Source organism: Trachypithecus francoisi, unplaced genomic scaffold, assembly GCF_009764315.1.
Source record: "Trachypithecus francoisi isolate TF-2019V2 unplaced genomic scaffold, Tfra_2.0 Lachesis_group3, whole genome shotgun sequence".
Classification (NCBI taxonomy): Eukaryota; Metazoa; Chordata; class Mammalia; order Primates; family Cercopithecidae; genus Trachypithecus; species Trachypithecus francoisi.
Genome location: NW_022681468.1, coordinates 43,516,396 through 43,532,196, shown reverse-complemented (window position 1 = coordinate 43,532,196; position 15,801 = coordinate 43,516,396). Strand labels below are relative to the sequence as shown.

The following is a 15,801-nucleotide window of genomic DNA, read 5'->3' as shown; positions in this document are numbered from 1 at the left end:
AGGGAGAAAAGGGACTATCTTTCAGGAAAACGAGGCGCAGGTCCTGCCTAGCCAAAGGCAAATACACCAGAGGGCCATAGCATCCAGCAGGAGCAAGGAGGGGCAGTGTCTCGCCTGCCTGCCTCCCACGTGTGTCAGCCTGGGAGGAGAAGCTTTCCCGAAAAAGGACGCAATGGGCAGTCATGAGATGTGGCAGCCGAGTGTGAAATCCTGCCACTGGCCAGCGGCAACTGGAAACAAGGCTGAAAATAGCTCAGGCAGAATTCCAGCTTCAGGACAGGGATGGAAACACTTTTACCAAGAGGCTTTCTTTAAAGCCATGTAGAGCACTTGTGGAAATGGTATTGTGGTGTTACTTTTATTCCAAACATCCATTCCCAAAGGAACCCTGAGCCACAGTGCCCTTCTCTGTTGCTGAAGAAAAGGGACTGTGCTGGCAGGGCTGAGAAAGCTGTGTGAAGAGGCATTGGCAGGTGACAACTTAGAAGGACCAGGGTCCGGGACACATCTGCAGGTGAAAGTGAAGATGAGATGCTGTCTTGTTCTCAAAACTACTTGTGTTTCTCCTTGTGGAGAATAAAATTATCCCCTTTCAATTTTATCACCAGAACTGGATGAAGATCGTTATGTTCCCAGTTCTCAAATCGATTCTATGAAACCCAGTGTGGCTGCCTAATAATTGAGTTCCCTAAAAAATGAATGCATTTTTTTCACCTTCTTTACCAACTCTCACAAGCTTCTCTCCTAAAATCATGAGAATTTTCATTAGATATTAATATTCATGTTATGTTTATAGCAAAAGAAGTATCACAACCCTGAAACGTGCTCACCAATTCCAGAGCATAAATTCTGGATCAATATCATTCAGTAGAATGGTGGTGGGTTTCCTCTATATGCTAAGCACACAGAATACCAAGATGAGTTTATTCATCTTTTTAAAAATAAATTTTCGTGGCTCAAGCCTGTAATCCCAGCACTTTGGGAGGCCGAGACGGGCGGATCACAAGGTCAGGAGATCGAGACCATCCTGGCGAACACGGTGAAACCCCGTCTCTACTAAAAAAATACAAAAAAACTAGCCGGCGAGGTGGCGGGCGCCTGTAGTCCCAGCTACTCGGGAGGCTGAGGCAGGAGAATGGCGTAAACCCGGGAGGCGGAGCTTGCAGTGAGCTGAGATCCGGCCACTGCACTCCAGCCTGGGCGACAGAGCGAGACTCCGTCTCAAAAAAAAAAAAAAAAAAAAAACTAAAAATAAATTTTCTTGTGTACATTTGAGGTTTATAACATGATGTTATGGTACACATAGACAGGAAAGTCGTTATTATGATAAAGCAGATTAACATATCTATCATCTCACAGAGTTACTTTTGTGTGTGTGTGACAAGAGCAGCTAAAATACACTTATTTAACAAAAATCCCTAATACAAGGTTTTTGTTTGTTTTTGTTTGTTTGTTTGTTTGTTGTTTGTTGAGACAGAGTCTCACGCCATCGCCCAGACTGGAGTGCAATAGTGCGATCTCAGCTCACTACAACCTCACTTCCTGGGTTCAAATGATTCTTGTGCCTCAGTCTCTCAAGTAGCTGGGATTACAGCCAAGCTAAGTTTTGTATTTTTAGTAGAGACTGGGTTTCACCATGTTGGCCAGGCTGGTCTCCATCTCCTGGCCTAAAGTATCCGCCCACCTCGGCCTCTCAAAGTCCTGGGTGAGCTCCACATCTGACCCCAATGCAAGTTTTATTAACTGTAATCCTCATGTTATACATTAGATCTCTAGACTTGTTTCTCTCTGCTACTTTGTATCCTTTGACCTATATCACTGCATTTCCTCCCCTCCCCTTGCCCATAGTAACCACTATTTTACTCACTGTTTCTGTATATAAGACTCTTTTTAAAAATAATCCACATATACGTGAGATCATGCAATATTTTTCTCTCTGTGTCTGGCATATTTCACTCAGCATGTCCTCCACACCCATCCATGTTGTGGCAAATGGCAGGATCTTCTTTTTTTCTTTTCATTAAGGCTGAATAAAATGAGTTTAATATGGCCTGGCTTTCAAAGAAATGGATACATAAACAAAGAATTACAAAACAGTATAATAAAATAAAACGTTATATTTTATAAACAGTAAGATCGTTGCATAAGAAAGGGAATGATGAAACTGTAAGTGGACAGAGAGACTTCCTGGAGTAAATGGATTACAAATTTGACTTTATGAGATGAATAGGAGTTTGTGAGGTGGCTACGTGTGGTAAGGGCATTCCAAGCAAAGGGAAAAGGATGTGCAAAGGCAAAGAGGCACAAGTGACTGACATGTGTCCTAGGCACTGAACGCAAGTCAGTTTGCTGAAGCAAAACGTGCTCCGGGAGGCAGCTGGAGAGGAAGGCAGGCAGCAGTCAGCAGAGCACGATCATGGAGGTGTGTCCCAAGTCACCTAACAGCAGGAGCAGATTGAAGATGGTTTCTTTTCTGTTTTTATTTTGTTTAAATTTAATTAGAGTGTCTATCCCTGTAAAAGTTTCATCAGTTTTATTCTCATATGAATTCTTGAGTGGGAGGGACAGAGGCATTGACTTCATCATGCTATGAGTTGAGCATCACCTGTGTCCCCCCAGGGAAGTATGTCATACTAGTGAAGAGTCTTTCATGGCATCATAGCAAGGAAAGCGAGTGCTGCCTGCGGGTTGCGGAGAAACAAGGGGTTTAAAGCAGGGGTATATGTTGGTCAGATTCACGTTTAGCAAGATCCCCCTGATAGCACTGTGATGAACTGTTTGTATTGGATGGTGGGAGGCATAATGGGTTAGTTTTTAGGGCTTCTAAACAAATTGCCACAAACTAAGTGGCTTAAAACAACAGAAGAATTATTTTCTCATCATTATAGAGGCCAGAAGTCTGAAATCAAGGTGTCATCACACTCCTCCTGGAGGCTACAGGGGAGAATCCTTCCTTGCCTCTTCAAGCCTCTGGTGACTGTTGCCAGTCCTTAGCTTCCTTGGCTCATGGCCACATCCATTCATTCTCTGACTCCATCTTCATATTACCTCCTCCTCTGTGTGTTTGTTGTGTCCTCTTCTGTCTCTTAGAAGGACACTTGGGACTGGAGTTAAGGCCTACTGGGGAATCCAGGAAGATCTCATCTCAAGATCCTTAACTTAATTACATCTGCAAAGACTTTTTCCAAGTAAGGTAGCATTCACAGTTTCCAGGGATTTGGACGTGGATATATCTTTGTGGGGACCACCATTCAACCCATCACACAGAAGAATCTTATTTCTCAACCTATGATCAGCAAACCAACTGCATTAGGATCTCATGGGGTGCTGTACTTTATCATTCACATGCTGCTGGACCACAGATGTGGACTCAGGAGGTGTCAGCCAGCCACCCTGAGGACACCCTTGTGATGAGTGTGGGAACTAGAATTAGAATGGTCAAGAGTCAGTAGTGACTTCACAGTAGAGATGAGGAGGATGAGAGTGAACATAATGACTTCTGGGTGTCATCACGGGACAATTTACTGAGATGAGAATGCAGGGAGAAAGCATAGTATTCTAGGAATCTCAAAAGTTGGAAAGACTAGTGAGATCATCCTGTCTAGACCTTACATGATTCAGGATTTCCCTTTTTGTTATCCTTTACAAATGATCATGCAACTGTGATTTAAGCAACTGACTTTACTGAAACCAAAGTTGCATGATCATTGGTAAAGGATTTGTCTGACTACCTTATCTGTTTCCTTCACCAGCTTCTAAACTGAATGAGAAAAGAGGCCATGTTTGTTGGGTTCACAGTTATTTCCCCAGAACCTGATAGAGTACCTGTATGCTGAAGGTGCTCAGTATGTATTTTTGTGGGGAATTTTTGGTGGTAGTGGCTGTTTTTAAAACTACTTTATTGAGGTATGATTGTCACATAAAACGCTGTACATATTTAATGTATACAGTTTGATGAGTTTGGAGATAAGTGTTCACCCATGTAAATATGTGTTTTTGAATGAATGGGTGAATGAATGAGCAACTTTGGTAACAGAAAGTTGTAGAAACTGGGTAAGAATTAGAATGGTCAAGACTTAACAAGAGTTATTCCAGTGGTTACTCTTCCATTTGGGGCAGCTCTAATTGCATGTTCCTCTTTATACAGTCACTTATTTTGTTCCCTAGGTCACTCAGGTTGAATCTAGCTCTTCCTCTACGTGAAAATTTATTTCAAATACAAAGAGGACTATTGTGCTCCCCGAGTCTCCTTCTCTCTGGCTAAGTATCTTCATTTACTTTAACCATGTGGCCTGTTTTAGTCCTGTTTTAGAAATGCATCACAGTTCTCGTTGTTCTCTTTTCATTCACTCAACAAATATTTATGAGTATCCACTGAGTGCTCTGTACCAGAGCTCTGTATGCAATAGGGGGAAAAAAGAGACATGCACGTGTCTTCCACCGCATCAGTGTTCCTCTGAAGTTATTATACATAGCCATCCCCAGAACTAAGAAAAGCAGATGCCCCTTCCTTAGTACTGAGTATGTGCTCTTTTACTACTACAGTATATCTAAATAAGAGATATTGGTTCTTCCACCTGCTTTTTTGCAGTATGAGATGTGGTATTTCTTATTGTTTCTACAGCCATGGACCATGAATTAAGTGTGACTTTTCTTTTGAGTACAGGAGCGTATATACATAGAAGGATGTAGACAGTATGCACAACACAACCGTCTACATTCTTCCATCACTTACAAACAGAATACGTGTTTGCACTCTTTGCTAAAGGTAGTGTAATGCTCAGAAATGCGCCCCAGCATCCAGAGGAGCAGAGTGTTTTTCAGGCATCTGTGAGAAACAGATGCTCTATCAAGCCAGAGACAGGGGCTCAGGTTACATCATGTGTTCAGTGAAGCACGTCAGAATCATTTGCCTGGTAGAGCCTCAAGTAATTGTTTTATTTCTTATTCTTCTATTATTTTATGTATTTTTTCTACTTCTAATAATGAAATAAACCCATAATAAAACAAAAATAATTCAACAAAACTGATGGTTTTTTTTTTTATTGCAAATGTCTGTTTAACTAATTTGTTCACTAATAGAGGCTCCCAAGCTTCAGAAAAGATATTCTCCTTTAAGGGAACACAGATGTTTGACTTAAAATTCCATATTTGTGACATTTCAATATTGGTATCCTCATTTTTTTTACTAATGAAATTGTAAGAAAACAAAATCTGCTTGTCCTACAGCAATTTGGCTGTGATTCAAAAACTTTTATATTAAATGAAATAATATGTTCTGCAAATCTAATTGCAGAGGAATTAGACACACTAAACCAAATAGTCATCTGTGATACAAAATGAAATAAAACAGAGAAAACCCATTTCAGGAAATAGAAAGTAGAAAGAGGTTCTAAGGAATGTCTGTCTGCTTCTATTGTGATCATTTCTGGGTTCAGTTTTGATGTTTTCAAATGAAAAATTTTAACCTCAGACCTCATTTTCTTTATTTTCCTTTTTGACCTGTCTTATGGTACTGATCAGACCTCATTTTTAAATGACATGTTTATTTCACTTACATTGTACTTATGTAGTTGAAGTGAATGGATTAGGATCATTGACCAACTTAATTGTATATTAATGCAAATAACAATATATCTGTCAGAGTTTTAATAGTGGTTAGAAAATAGGGAAGAATGACAAGAGAAGTTTAGTGGAAGATGGGTATAGACATAACAAGAGTGCATAGGTAAAACTAGCCAGAATTGTTTGGCTGTTTTAATTTGCCTCAGTCTTCAACTTTAAATAAGAACATTTAATCAATTAGATTACTTGCAGTATAACTATTTCAGTTCTCCAAACACCATTAGGTTGCCTGTTCTTCAGGCCAAGTTCAACGCCACGTACATGGTAAATGCTGAATATTTGCAGAATGAATGAACAAAGTGAACTAATGGACAAATAAATGCCACACTTCTTCCTTTTTCTTTTTTTTCTTGGTAGTAGTGTAGGTCAGTAAAGACCTCAAAATTCTGACGCCCATAATCAAGATACAAACATTTGACTCAACTAATAGAGAACTATCTTTCGCATTAGAGTTATAAACAGAACACTAGATGAATTTTCTTATTATTCTTCTCTACTAAAGGCATTAGGTCACAATTAGCATTTACTTGAAATGTTTGTATGTTTAAGTTTCTCTATATATTTATATTGTTAAATTGTTGTGACTAGAATATAATTTTATTTATAAATACTTTCCAAACTATACTCTAGCCATGATCAGTTGGATAATTCAGTGTTTTTATAACTGATATCAATCATTGCAAGTTATTTGAAATCCTGATGATCCTCACCGATAGTTCTAGTCACGTCCCACACATACCTCTAGCCCAAGACGAACAGGTTGCAACAAAGATGTGTTTGTGCATGCATGTATGTGCATATGTGTGTGCGTGTGTATGTGTGTGTCTGTGAAAGCATTGTGGATATTTTGCGTTTGCTTATTTTGTAAACATAATATTAATCTTTGCTTGTCAGTCCTTGAGGATTTTTGCACTTTCACTGTTTACATAAGCAACCAACTGATCATAAAAAGTCAACTTGACCATATAGAATAGGCTGTGGTGTAGTCTGAAATAACATTTTTCTTCAAACTTTCTCATTAATTGCCAGCCTGCTCAGCGACTGCCAGAATATGATTAACCTTCTTAGATCAGTTCCCACTGTTGTGCAATGCATTCTAAAATATAGCAGCAAATAAATATATGATGTCACAGAGACAAAAACTCTGCAGGTAAAAACTAGCATAAAGCAGATAAGCATTCTCTGGCTGGGATACAGAGTTTTAAAACCTCTTAAAATAATTAAACCTTACTCTGAAAACACTACATACCAGATGTGAACTGCCCAAACTTGTTTTTGAACAGATTCATTTTATGCCCATATAATTTAATGCACAGATTCATGTTCATGCAGTTCAACTTATGGATTTTTAAACTATTTCAGTACTTAGTCCATTGATTGATCTAAGAGCCTAGATATTAAAATGAAGTCTGCTATTCTTTTTATTCATTAAAGATAAGAAAAGACTATTTCTGTCAGTGGTTATTGGATCATCCTACTTGACTATAAACAGATCCTTCACCTACCATGCATGTGCACAAAAAATACCAGAGCCTTTCCTAAATTGATTGTTAGGTCAATTGCTTTGATGCCACCAGGGCACCCATATTGGCCGAGGTTGCAGGGAAAAGAGGTTGGAGGAATAATCTCATTTCTAGGATAAGAAGCATAGGAATAGGAATCAAAAGATTGGCATTCTAATCTTGGCTGAGCCGTCAAATAGCATGTGACATGGTCCAAGAAGTGGTGCTACCCTAAACACTCATTAAATCTTTACCACATGGACAGGTAAGTTTAGATAGGTGCTACAGTATCCCCTTTTACAGGTGAAAAGATTCAGATACTTTCCCTGTGTCAGGCCGTAGATTAGGATCAGAGCCAGGATTCTGCCTGGAACAGGTTGGCTCCTATACTGCTATTTTAGAGGTATTGTGATAATGCATGTGAAAGGACTTTGAAAAGTATAAAGAATGATTATTCTTACACAGGAAGTACACTCAGTAGACGTATTTATGTACTGAAAATTGGAATGAGGGTGGAAGAAATAGTGAAATAACTGGTGATGATGACTGTTGATGATTGTAGGGTGGTCACCACCTGATTTTGAGGAGTGGCACATGCTAGTTAAACAGGCAGAGAAGCTAAACACAGTCTAACCATATGATTCAGCATTGGAACCCCTTTAGGTGTTTATGCAGCTGATTTGAGATATATATCCACACAAAAGCCTGCAAACAAATATTTATAGCAGCTGTATTCATAATGACCAAAAATTGGGAGCAACTAAGATATCCTTCAATAGGTGAATGGATAAATAAACTGTGGAACAGCCAGTTGATGGGATATTATTTGATGATAACAATAAATGAGCTGCTGAATCACAAAAAGACATGAATGAATCTTAAATGCATAGTTTCAAGTGAAACAACCCAATCTGAAAGGCTACATACTGTATGTTTACAATTATATCACATTCTGGAAAAGGCAAAACTATGGAGACAGTAAGAAAAAAGCATTGATTTCCAGGGGCTCAGGGAGAGGGGAGGAAGGATTAAAGAGGTTAAGCAGGAGAAATTTCTTAGAGTGGTAAAACTGTCTATGTAATACTGTAATTATGGATACATGACACTGCATATATCAAAACCCATGGAACTTTATAGAACAAAGAGTAAACATTAGTGTATGCACATTTTCAAGATCATTTAGAAGGTCAAGGGTCCTAGAATGGACTGCAGTGACAAAACAATCTAACTGTACTAAAAATCTATAAAGTAGCTTCACTGAAGGAGGTGGGAGGAAAAGATGCTGACCTAAGTGATTTTGGAAATGAGAGGAATCTGTAAGACTAAAGGCGAAAGAAAATGTCCATAAAACTGTACTTAATAAAGTTGTTTCCCATAAGGTTTCAAGTTAACAGTTCTAATACTGCTCTGCACTTACACCAGAATTAGCAATTAAGTAAATGCATGGCAGATGGTGGGAGCCAGATTTCTCATGGAGTTCACAGGTAAGCAATGGGAATAGGCTGGGTTGGTCCATGTGGTAATGAATTAGAGTTGGGGCTATCAGTATGAATTCACTCATGTTTAGCTTAACATAGATACCTATGGTTACATATAGAAATATTTACAGATATTTGTACATATATACAGAGCTTAGTATACATATTTCCTTGTTGTGTCAACTAAGAGAGCCTAGAAAGCAATGACACCTCAGTAGCAAGGAGAACTTCTAGTGCCCAGATTTTGGCTTTAATACTGTTCTCCAGTAAAATAAACTAGAGCTCCTTGGAGAAACTGCTGATTCTAAGATTGAGTTAGCATATATACAAGTTGGCCCTGGAGCATCTTGTAGTGCCGGAAATTAAGTATCTAACACACACACACAAAATGATAGGAGGATCTCAAAGGGATAGAGGAGCCAACTTCAACAAGAGCTCCTCATGGCCAAACCTGAAACAATTTGAACCACAAAATAATGCAGTATTAGACTATAACTGAAAGTGTAAAATAACTATGAGTTTACACTATTATAAATGAATAATTGAATAAATAAATCAAGGAAAATGACAAATCTCCCATGCAGAAAAATTCCAAATAATTTCTGTAGATATTCTACACTCAAAGAGGTAGAACATAACCCTCTACTCCTTTGATGTGGGCTGTATGTAGTGACTTCCTTCCAAAGGGTGCAGCATAGACATGGTTTAACTTTACAGTGAAGAACATGACAAATTACCTGAGCCGAGCAATCAAGATCAATATCAACAGTAATAAGTCATGTTGATGGAATATACCCATGATACAATGCAACAAAAAGCCTCTTTATCTTTGTGGTTTTCTACCCAAAAACCCATAATCCAGTCTAATCATGCAAAAAAAAAAAAAAATCAGATAAATATCAGTTAAGGAGCAATCTACAAAATATTTGATGAGTATTCCTCAAAAACAAGGTAAATCTGAAAAATCATCACAGCCAAGAGGAGCCTAAGGAGACACAACAACTAATGTAATATGGTATCCTGGATGGGATTCTGAAATAGAAGAAAGACATTAGGGGCCGGGTGCAGTGGCTCATGCCTGTAATCCCAGCACTTTGGGAGGTCAAAATAGGTGGATCACCAGAGGTCAAAAGTTCGAGACCAGCCTAGTCAACGGGGTGAAACCCCGTCTCTACTAAAAATTTAAAAATTGGCTGGGCATGGTGGCGGGCACCTGTAATCCCAGCTACTCAGGAGGCTGAGGCAGGAGAATTGCTTGAACCCGGGAAGCAGAGGTTGCAGGGAGCCAAGATCGCACCACTGCACTCCAGCCTGGGTGACAAGAGCAAAACTCTGTTTCAAAAAAAAAAAAAAAAAAAAGAAGGACATTAGATAAATACCAAGGAAATCTGAATAAAGTATCGACTTGTTAATAATATACAGGTAGTGATTCACTAATTATAACAAATGTACTATACAAATATAAGTTGTTAATAATAGGAGAAACTGGATATGGAGTACATAGGAACTCTCTTTACTATCTTTATCATTTTTTGCAAGTCCAAACTGTTCTAAAAAATAAAGTGTATATATACATCCTTTTAGTATATATAAATACACTATAGAGAAGATTTTGGTTTTACCTAGATTACATCACTGAAAGATGTTTTGATGTGGGAATAAAAGATATAATCAGATACAATCCTGTAAAAATCAATTCATCTCCTTAGTGATGATGATTTTAGTTACATATGCTCCTTTTGGATGGACATAGCTATAAGGAAAGAAATTTTTTTTAATGCAGAAGTGTATTAAATTTATTCGTTAAATAAACAATGAACATCTCCAGATAGCAACAAATGGCAAGGAATTACATCCAGCTATAATTTAACCAGCCCTCCTTAGGACTGCTACTATTAGCGTTCGATGGTGGTATAAACCATCTCTAGAGTATGCTTTTTCTATAGATGGCTTATTAGATGACTTGCAATGAAATTGAACACAGGGCTCTTCTTTAACCCCTTCAGGAACCTGATGAAATGCCTGGTCTAACAGAAGGAGGCAGAGAAAGTTATGAAGAGGGGTATGTGAGCTTCTGTGCTACTTATTCTTGGTCCTGCAATATGGTCAGTGAAGCACCATGAGCGCTCACCCTTTCCCAGTGCTATAAAGCAAATTGGATGGATGAGTATGATTTGGAGGAGAAGGAAACTGCAGTTGGAGACAAAGCTGAGAGGGTGACTACAAAATTAGAGTGACAACTAACATATGCTGGATACATATCCTGGGCCCGGATGATGCCAGGTATTTTACAGTGGGTCACTCCTCACAACAACCCTATGAGCAGCAGTCTCTTCCTTAAGATTTTGAGGGGGCCCAGTAATCACTACCCCTCTTCACCCCCTTCATTCTCAAAAAATTAAGATATAAGACAAAGGAGTAACAGATGAAGATATTATAATATCACCCCTATTACTGATAAAGTCTCTCTTACAGTGCTGGTGGGAGCATAAATCGATATATCCATTTTGGAAAACTAAACCTGAACATATGCATTCTCTATGCCCCAGCAATTCCACTCACAGAAATATACCCAATAAAATGTTTACGTAATATACCCAATAAAATGTCGCTCACCAAACAACATGTACTAGAATGCTCATAGGAGCACTATTTGTAAAACTGGAAAATACCCATGTGCCCAGCAGCAGTAGAAGGGATCAATAAATCTTGGTATACTCACACAATAGATTATTATATAGCAATAAGAATGATCAAACCGTCACTACAGGCAACAATATGATGAATATGACAAATGTAACATACAGGCAAAGAAACCAGATGCAGAAGAGCATGAACTGTATGATTTCATTTATGCAAAGTACAAAAGTAGGAAAATGAATTGGGTTTTAGAAGTCAGTTCAAGATAGTTGTTGCCCTTGGGTGGGGACAGTGATTGAAAGGGAGCAGGCAGGAGACTTTTTGGGGACTAGCAATATTATTTTTCTTGAAATGAGTACTAGTTACTTGGGTGTGTTTGGCTGTGGAAATTATAGAGCGATACACAAGCAGTAAGCATCTTTACCATATATATAGTACTTCAATTAAAAAAATTTTTAAATCCTCTCTTGATCCCATCTTCCCATCCAACTACCACTATCTCTCCTCTTCCCTGTAAAGCAAATGTTTTTGAATGGAGTGTCTTTGCTTGCTGTGTCCAATGTCTGCATTCTCTCTTGAACCCAGTCCAGCAAACCTTTTGCCCTAGATTCTAAAAAACTGGTCTTATAAAGATCAGTGATGACTTGCATATGGCTTAACCCAATGGTCAGCTTGCCTCATTGGACTTACCAGCAGCATTCCATACAGACTATCACTGTCTGCATATTCTCTTGGTGTCTGTACGCACTATCCATCACCAGGTGAACTCACGGAGTCTCATGGCTTTAAATGCCATGTCTGTACAGATGACTGTCTCATTTATATTTTCAGCCCAAATCTCTCCTTGGCACATCAGATTTGTGCATTCAATTGCCCACTCAACATCTCAAACATAATATATTCCAAACAGATGTCCTGATATCCTCCAAACCTGCCCTTCCCACATTCTCCTCCTTCTTATTAAGCTTCTCACATCTACTCCGTCTTTCCAGTTGTGTAGCACCGAAACCTTGGAATAACTCTGAACTCTTCTTTTTTTTTTTCTCTCATACAATGCATCTAATCCATTAACCAGACCTGTTGATTCTACCTTCAAAATATATCCAGAATTTACCCACTTCTTGCTGCTTAGATTGCCACCATCCTGGTCCAATCCACCTTCCTCTCTTGCCTGGGTTATCTCAATAGCCTTCTAGATGCTTCTTCCCTGCCCCTCACTGCCCTGCCCCTTGCCTCTGCCCTTGCTGCTCCACAATCTATTTCCTACAAAGAGTGATACCAGTAAACAATAATCCAAATTATGTCATTTGTCTGCTCCAAACCCTTCTAATATTTTCCATCTCACTCAGAAGAAATGGCAATTCCAGGCTGTGAACTTTAAGACTCTGTATGATCTGACCTCACATTGGCTTTCAAACCTCATCTTGCACACTTCTTCCCCGGTGTGCTCTGCTTTTGCCGCACTGGGATTTTTATGGGTCCCTGGACACTCCGGGCATTTCCCTTGGCTCAGGGCATTTGCATTGGCTGTTTCCGCTCACTGGAGTTCTTTCCCTGCTATACGCATGGTTTTCTCTCATTTCCGTCAGGTCTTTCTTTACTCGAATGACATATTTTTTAAAAGAGGATTTCTATCTAAAATTTTATACACACATTTCTGTATCCCCCTTCCCAGCATTCTTTGTTTTCTCCTTGGCCCTTATCACAGTCATGTGTGTATTTGTTCATGTATTTATTGACTGAGCGAGTGATTTTTTTTCTCTCCCAGTAAGCTGCAAACTCTGTGAAGACAGGGATATTTTTCCCATTTTTGCCCCATCATGCTGCAAGCCCAAGATACAATTAGAACACATCCAGTTCACTGTCCATCTACCTGTGGCTTTTCAACCATGACCACAAACCAAATCACTCTCCCTGTATCACATTCCCTGAGAGACTTTGTTTTCTCCCACAGGAAAGATTTGTTTATTTTTCTGATTCAATCAAATGTACCACTAGTTTCTGCAGGATTATTTGTACCTCTTTCAGGATCCTGAAGAATTTGCTCCTGGGTCGTGAAGATGGGAAGCTGAGTCAGAGTGCAGTTCTTCACCCAATCCCACAGCCACACATGCCTGCTCACTCACGGGATCTTCCCACTCTCCTTGGGAAGGCTTCCGAGCTGCTTCCTCAGGATGTCCTGTGATCACAGCCTGACCTGTCAAAGCCATGCGAATGCCATCTGTTCAGTTATATAACTTGAAATCTGGGAAGAATTCTCAACATAGGATTTGCTTCCCAAATCGAATCATTTTCAGAAAGGAGATTAAACATTCTTTGCTGGGAAAAGGAGAAATAACCAGACAAATTATCATTTCACTGAGTATAAACAAACCTTTGTCCAAAATACACAAATGAAAATGACAAATTTGCTTCACTAATATTTGCTTGCATTAAAAATATACACAAGACTATGGTTCAATATCTTAAGTGCAAAATAAATTCTTAAGTGGGAACATGGAATTATTAATTTAACCAATCTTAATTTTGTTTAGATCATTAGCCTGCAGTATAATGCCCCAAGCAGAATTTGGGGTGAGGGGCTTGGTGGGGGAAGAGGAAGTGCTCATTACTACAGATGTGACAAGATTATTAACACTACAGAATGATTTTTCTTTCATGGGAGGGGAAGATATCTGGCCCACCAGCAGTCAGACAGAAACCCTGACTTGTGATTTTAACATTACCTTATGTGACCCATGGTCACCTTGTATGACCGAAGAAAACCATTTAAGAAATAGCTGCCTGGAGTTAAGGATTTAAATGGTAACTTTGCAGACTAGGTTTTCTCTCGCCATCTAATTTGCTCGCCTTAACACTTGTTTCTTTGCCCTTATTCTTACTGGCCCTCGAGTATGATATCCTGAGAATTTATGTTGAACAGCACTGATTTTTTCACATGGAGCTAGCACATGTTTATGACTAGTACAAGTTTATGACTACAAAAAACAGAGATTTTGTCATCTTAAACTGAATTTACTGGGAATAAAATCAGTCAATACAGAAAAGTATAACAAAGGAAATAAAAATCACCACAACTCCTACTACCCGAAGATTATATGGTTAAAGTGTTTCATATATTCTTCTGTAATTTTTACACATATATGTTTTCAAATAAAAATTAACCCTACCTATAAACCAAACAATATTATTTAACTAACAAGAGAAGAATAAATTATATTTTTGGTTGGCTATATAACAAAGAGAATCCAGCCATTCAGGAAAAAACAGGGTAAGACAAGGAAGGAAGCCAAATAGATGGACTGCAATGGAAGTTCACCCAGAATGAATGAATGAATGAGGAGCTATTTTACTGACTGTGGTCAGTCAGGGAACACCTATTAGAAAAAGCAGCATTTGGCCGGGCACAGTGGCTCACGCCTGTAATCCCAGCATTTTGGGAGGCTGAGGCGGGCAGATCACCTGAGGTCAGGAGTTCGAGACCAGCCTGGCCAACATGGTGAAACCCCGTCTCTACTAAAAATACAAAAATTAGCCAGGGTATGGTGGCAGGCACCTGTAATCCCAGCTACTCCAGAGGCTGAGGCAGGAGAATTGCTTGAACCCAGGAGGCAAAGGTTGCGGTAAGCTGAGATTGCACCATTGCACCCCAGCCTGGTTGACAGAGCCAGACTCCGTCTCAAAAAAAAAAAAAAAAGAAAGAAAGAAAGAAAGAAAAGAAAAGGAAAAACAGCTTTTGAGCAGAGGCCAGTGAGCGATGGAACTCTGTAAGGATCTGGGGAAAACTTATCTATCCGGTTGGAGGGAACCGCAAGTGTGAAGGTACTGAGACAGGAGTGAACTCAGTGAATTGGTGGAACAGAACAGCATGGAGGCCCCAGGAGCTAACACAGGATGAGGCAATGGAGAACGGCAGGAGAGGACATGGCAGAGGCAGGTTTTTCCTTTTCCAGTTTTCTTCAGTTCTTTTGATTGCCTCAGGAGAAAAGTCTTAGTTTGATGTTAGCACATATTTAACACTTCTGGTGTTCACTACTCTATTTTTCAACAAAAAGATAGCAGATTTTGGGATCACAGCCTTCTGAGATGATGGTATTTAACTAAAATATAATAACATTGGTTTTTATTTTCTTTATTTTCACAATTACTGTCTTTTCTTTTTTGATATAGTGTCTCCCTCTGTTGCCCAGGCTGAGTGCAGTGGCGCTATCACAGCTCACTACAGCCTCTAACTCCTGGACTCAGGAGGTGGGATCCTCCCCTGTCAGCCCCTCAAATAGCTGGGACTGTAGGCATACAGCACCACATCCGGCTAATTTTTTATTTTTTGTAGAGATGGGATCTTGCTGTGTTGCCCAGGCTGGTCTCATACTTCTGGGCTCAAGTGATCCTCCCACCTTGGCTTCCCAAAGTGCTAGTATTACAGATATGATCCACCACAATCAGCACACAATTACTATCTGTTTATAGCAAGTGATGCTGGTTTCCTATTTACAGGAGTGATAAAGTCTTTTTTAAAACAAATGTATTTAAGTTTCAAATTAAATCATCTTAAA

At 39.2% G+C, this 15,801-nt stretch overlaps 2 long non-coding RNA genes across 2 annotated transcripts in view; one reads left to right on the top strand and one right to left on the bottom strand.

Annotated features, from left to right (window-relative positions):
• The window catches only part of LOC117069507, a 60,681-nt gene extending 47,334 nt beyond the window's left edge, over positions 1 to 13,347 (bottom strand). Inside the window, exon 1 of the long non-coding RNA XR_004431569.1 lies at positions 13,265 to 13,347. This is a non-coding gene — a long non-coding RNA (uncharacterized LOC117069507). The remainder of the gene's footprint in view (positions 1 to 13,264) is intronic.
• On the top strand, positions 10,374 to 14,358 carry LOC117069508. The gene is made up of 2 exons (XR_004431570.1): positions 10,374 to 10,667; positions 13,274 to 14,358. It is a non-coding gene; the product is annotated as an uncharacterized LOC117069508 (long non-coding RNA).
• Positions 14,359 to 15,801: the final 1,443 nt, after the last annotated feature.